This window comes from Alligator mississippiensis, chromosome 1 (genome assembly GCF_030867095.1).
Source record: "Alligator mississippiensis isolate rAllMis1 chromosome 1, rAllMis1, whole genome shotgun sequence".
Classification (NCBI taxonomy): domain Eukaryota; kingdom Metazoa; phylum Chordata; order Crocodylia; family Alligatoridae; genus Alligator; species Alligator mississippiensis.
In genome coordinates, this window is record NC_081824.1 from 117,716,781 (window position 1) to 117,722,780 (window position 6,000).

At 45.7% G+C, this 6,000-nt stretch overlaps 1 protein-coding gene across 6 annotated transcripts in view; it reads right to left on the minus strand.

Annotated features, from left to right (window-relative positions):
- Window positions 1-5,680, minus strand: part of AHI1 (Abelson helper integration site 1) — a 221,902-nt gene extending 216,222 nt beyond the window's left edge. For 3 of the 6 annotated variants that reach the window (XM_019479611.2, XM_019479610.2, XM_019479609.2), the window contains exon 1: window positions 5,526-5,677. The gene's annotated coding sequence lies outside the window, so the exon portion shown is untranslated. Of the gene's footprint in view, window positions 1-5,525 lie in introns of all 6 variants that reach the window. The other 3 variants (XM_019479612.2, XM_019479613.2, XM_059713342.1) reach the window with 3 other exon arrangements.
- Window positions 5,681-6,000: the final 320 nt, after the last annotated feature.

Consider the following 6,000-nt stretch of genomic DNA (forward strand, 5'->3'; position numbering starts at 1 on the left):
CGCTATTTCAGCACCCTAGGTAAAGTGGAAGGTTTCATGCAGGGGGAGTTCTTCTGCTGCTACTAGGTGTGTGTTGGGTCACTGCACCGACTGCAGCAACCAACCTAGGAATGACTTTGTACTGCTTCTGTTGAGGTTGCAGCACAGACTCCCCACACAGCAGCTTCACAACCCCCATAGCACAGGCTTCATGGGGGCCACCATTCTGGTGCCCCCTCTAAATCTGCACAAAGAATAGATGGGCTACACCTACTGCCCACCTCTAAGGACACTACTGTACAGTAAAATTCTAGTCTTTTACTTTTTATTAAGTTTCTGTCCCTCCTTGTTGTGTAGTAAAGCTTGAAAATATGACTCAAGTGAACGTTAAATGCCAACACCACGAGCTAGTTCTTCTAACAACAGTGATACTCAACCTGCTGGCACAGCAGGCCAGAGAAGTGGTGTGGGGCTGGCCGTTGGGCCAGATCCCACAGGCAGGGTCAGTAGACAGGCCAGGTCCAGTATGAGATCAGCCTGCTGGTGTGACCCTATGTGTCAGATCCAGCAACCCTATATGCTGGCCCAAACTTGCATGCCAGATTCAGCTGCAGAGTGCTCCCACCCCATAAACCAGATTTGGCTGCACAACATGCAAGGCCAATTTGTCCAGCCCCCAAGGGTCCCCACATATCTGAAAATTTAGTGGTGGCAGGACAGTGGTGGCATTAATTGCCATAGCTTCCAGATCAAAAGTAATTAAACCAGAGACTACTGCCTGACTGCCAAATTTTTGGAGCCCAAGGGGAGGACCATAGGCCAGAAGATATGGCCCTAGGGTCTAGAACTTGAGCACCAATATTCTACATCACTTTTCACCTACAGATCTCAAGAATACAAAGAAAGTCAATATCAAAAACCAGAAGAAAATTAAAAGAATTTCAAAGTTATAATGAGTCAATCTTATGAATTTGGAGATTAACAATATTAAAAAAATCAAATGCTAGTTTGAAACATTTGACATTCAATTCAGTTTACATGCTGCAATAAAAGGCATACTTCTCACTCTCCAAGAAGAATGCCATGTGACACAAAATAGATTAATTTTTTCTTATACTTACTCTGAAGAGAGAGTTTGCACTAACTTTTTTACACTGCAGAGTAGAAATTAAACAGAAAAAGAAAGCATGCGCTACTTTAAAAGGCAGATGAGCTGCCAAGCTACTCTCAAAGCTTTATAAATGATGCAATCAAGGTAATATAATTGTATGAAAAGTAAAATATGTATATGGCATACCTATTCCAGGTAGGTATGCCCTATATGGTTGAAATAACTTCATTAATACCCCCCGCAAATCACCCCACAAAATGACCAGCAAATTTATTTAGCTATTATTAGCCATAGACAGGCATTTTTTTCCTTGTGCTCTCTACCAATTATGCTGATTTCCTCCCTACCACTTTTTCCATCTGATGGACAGCTCCTTCTGCTTGACCAGTGTGCACAGCTTCCTGGTGAATATCTTTTTCAAGACAATGAAATGAAAGCGTATTGTGTTAATACTGTTATTTCTATGTGCAGTAGATCAGATTTATGCAACATTTGGCACAGATGTTCTTCAATCATCTGTAGAAGAGGTATAAATATAGCTCATTAATCAATAGTAAGAACAAGGATGTTCACCCTGCATAATCTCATTTTAGAATAGGAAGGATTTAAAGGTCAGTAACCAGAGTAATACGAATGAGTCTATAGTTCTTTTCCTGGGCTTAATTTGCTGACTAATTCTTGCATGTTTCGGAGGTGTTGGTTGTAGACGTCTTGGTCTAAAAACATAGGAAGACAGGGTTCTTTGGGTAAATGTGATATCTTTTATTTGGCCAACTAAATAGTTGGAAAAATTGTTTCTTTGCAAGCTTTCGGGCACAAACACCCTTCTGCAGGCATAGGGAGAGTCGGCTGTTTTGTGTTCTCCTGGATGGAACAGAAGCCAATATGCAAAATGTATGTCTGTGAAAATACAAATGCCTGTCAGTGATGATCAGAGGCCATGGGGGTAAAACAGATGCAAGACAGGAAGGTGGGGAAGAAAGGGGTAAATGATGGCCTGGTGATAGAATGTAGCTGGTAAATTGTAGAGAGGTTACCTGAGGTTATCAGATGGCAGGCAGGTTATAATGTGCCATAAATCGAATGTCTATATTTAGTCCAGGGGTTTGAAGCTTTCTTAGCCTGACGAAGGGTTTTTGAACCCAAAAGCTTGCTTAATAACTATTCTCCAACCATTTGGGTTGGTCTAATAAAAAATAACAAATTCACCCAAGGAACTTTGTCTGCCTATATTTAGTCCATGATTTTTTGTATCCAGTAGATTTATGAAGTGAAGTTCATAGGGAAGGTATTTTGTAAATTCCCTTTGAGGATTAGAACTGAGACACTGGAGAGAGAGAGTGGTTGTCTTGTAAGAAGCGTGCACCCACAGGTAATTGGGTATTTTTGTCTTTGATAGATTTCTGGTGTGCATTCATTCTGGTACGCAGTTGTTGTTTGGTTTCTCCTACCTATTTTCCATCAGGACATTTAGTGCACTAGATGAGATATACAGTATTACATTTCTGGAGGCGCAGGTGTAAGATCCAGAAATGGTGATGGTCCTGTTGTGGGGTGTAGTTATTGTAAGAGTGGTGGAGATGTGTTGGCAGACTTTACATTTCTTGCCCTGGCATGATCTGGATCCTTTCAGTGTGCTTTGGGCCACAGGAAGTTTGCTTCTGGTAATAAGGTTGGCAACGTTTGGTGCTTGTTTAAAGGTTAGGATGGGCAGTTCTGGGAAGATATCTTTAAGATTTGATTCTTCTTCTAGTACGGGTTGCAATTATTTGCGGATTTTCCGTGTAGGTTCCAGGGAGGGTTGATATGTCATAGCTAAAGGTGTGCAATTCATGGGGATTTTCTTTTTGAACTTCAGTAATTCTTCACGTGGTATCCAGGTGGCTCTTTCAAAAGTGTGATCTCTCTCTCTGGAGAAGCGTCCTTGTTGTGTGAAAGCCATTTTGAGATTTGCAAGGCAACGATCGCGGGTGTCCTCCTCAGTGCAAATTCGGTGGTATCGAAGGGCTTGGCTGTATAGTACAGCTTTCTTGGTTCTTTAGGGCGATTGTTGGTTCTGTAAGGATATTTATGTTGGTCCATGGGTTTCTTGGTCTGATCCTTACTGCCATGTATTTGCTTTTTCACAGAGCTGCATTTTGCATATTGGCTTCTATTCCATCCAAACACACAACACAACAACAGCAGACTCTCCCTATGCCTGGAGAAGGGTGTTTGTGCCCAAAACCTTGCAAAGAACAATGTTTCCAATGATTTAGTTGGTCTAATAAAAGATATAATTTATCCAAAGAACCCTGTCTGCCTAATTCTAACTTTTATCTTGACAATATTATTTTCCTCGACCAGCACTAATGATGTTGGAAAACGGCTTCCTATTAAAGAAACATTAAGAAAAAAACATTCAGCCTGAGGAAAAGAAAGCCGAGAGGGGACCTGGTAGCAGCTTACCGCTACACTAGGGGAGTGCATCAAGCACTCGGTGAGCAACTGTTCACCAGGGCAGCTGAGGGGAAAATCAGGAGTAACGGCCACAAACTTCTGGAAGATCGATTCAGGCTCAACATTAGGAAAAAATTCTTCAGTCAGGGTGTCCAGACTGCAGAATAAGCTCCCTCCAGAGGCAGTGTAACCACCTACCCAGGAAGTATTCAAGAGGAGACTGGACAGTCACCTTGTGGGGGTCACCTGACCCCCAGTTATCTTTCCTGCTTAGTGCAGGTGGCTGGACCTGGTGATCTTCCGAGGTCCCTTTCTGCCTTTCAATCTACGAATCCTTCAGAATAGATTTACATTCCTAACAGATAGTAATAAAAGGAAAACAGCAGTCTGCATCCAGAGAGTCTAACAGCTTATTGTATATCTTCCTGCCTAATTTCTTTTCCATTTTCTTCCCCAATATCCAATCTATCCTGTTTTTAAAAAGTAGTTTTCCAATGTATGCTCAAATCAAATCTTCAGAATGGCAGCCCCAAGTCAACTACTGTTGTTTGTATAAATATATACTGATGCAACAGTACACTTTTTACTCTAAAGTAAAAAAAGTTGCACTTTTTACTCTGAAGGTCTCAAGTGTTTTACATATTATACAGTGTATGATGAAGTGAAAGCATACATATTATAAAATTCTATTCAGCAGAAAATTTAGAAACCATTATCGAATTTGGGTCATGAGAGAATTTAGTTGGTATGATGCAATTACCCGATTCAAACTTTAACCAAATTGCACACGCCCTATTTAGAAGCAAAAATCAAGTCTTCCGTGATCAAAAATGTTGTTATACCTTAAGATAGCCCAGTGCCTCCTAACACTCTATTAAGACATCAAGCTAGTACCAACTCAAAAGGAAAGGGCCAATTCTTGAATCTTGGTACTATTCTAGGTCTTTCTGGGTTTTCCCAAAATTGCTTCAGTCTGAGACCTACAGGCAGCAGCAGGGGCAAGAGGACAGGGCTCTGCAGGCCTAATTTAGCTCAGAGGGTTTCAACTGTCTTTGAAACCCCTGATTTACAAGATAAACCCAGAGATTTCACAGAGGAATCCCCAGTGTTAAAACCAGTCTGACCTAGTGCAGGCTGAGTCCTTCCCAACATGTTATTTTTCTGTAGCCCAAAAATGAGCGAAAGCAAGGAGCTGCCATGGAGGCCTCGAGGCTAACAAGACTGAGAACCACCGTGCTATAGACCTGGACATACTGTCACTTGCAACAGCTGCAAATCACTGGAATGTAATTATTAAAAATACTACATTAAAGCACTCACTGGACATGGGCTTAACCGTGCTAGACCGCAATGCAGTTTTTAGTCAGCCCCTGTCAGGAGATACCCCTTGCCACTCTAGCACCCCAGGAGGGTGCTGAACAGGCAACAAGGTGCTTAAAGAGGGCGCCTGCTCCCACTGGAACGGTGCTTAGCGAGCGTGAACATGATTGTGGGACACTGGCACCAGACGTGCTCCAAAGCCAGACCACAAGACCTCAGCAGGATGGCTAGGACTGTGGGTGGACCCAGAGCAGGTGGTGATTCCACTCGGCCCCGGGGGGGGCAGCTCACGCAAAACAGGGAGTACCCACCAGTCCCTTCCCCTCAAAGCACCCCCAACCCCACCCTCACCCTCATGCAGCTCCCATGTGAAGCCCTAACACGCGGGTACCCCGCGCATGCGCAGCGGGTGCTGAGGATGAGGGAGAACGAACCCCCTGGGAGCCGCGCGTGACGTCATCCACCGGGAGCAGATGAGCCCTGCCCCGCCCCCCCGGAGCAGACCACAAGCCTCGCGGGGGAGGCAACGGTGCGGCTCGAGGACGTGGGGTCGCGGTCGTACCGCCGAAGCCCCCTGTCGCCACGGCCCGTGATCGGCGCCACGCTCGGATCCCTCCTCCCCACCCCCCCGACACCTGGGGATGGGGCCCCACGTCGCGGGCGGAACCCCACTCACGTTGGCCGAGCCCAGCGCGTCTCCTCTGGCGGCGGCGCCGCTGCTTCCCGCAGTCTCCCTCTTTCCTCACTTGGTCTCTCCCGCCCGTCCCCCCCGGCTGCTCACGATAGTTGCGCCGAAAACAACAACAGCGGCTGCCAAGGAAACGGCGTTCGGCGCACTGCGCATGCGCTCAAGTGGAGGCGGGGCTTATGGGGCAATGCGGTAGCCGAGTGTCGCTCGGGTCTTCCAAGTGTGCGGTGGTGGAGCGCATGCGCCTTGGGAGGAGGAGGGAAAGGCTGCAATGGGCACGCGCCGGCAGGGACCTCACTCATGGAGTCCAAGTGGGACCTGTCCAAAACAGGGCTGTCCTCAAGTATAACATCCTAACATAGGCTTTATGTAGTCTGGTCCTAGAAATCTCCCAGGTCCACAACCTCTCTGGGTGGCCTGTTCCAGGGCTTCACTGTCCTTGTGCCAAAGTGTTTCCTCAAGT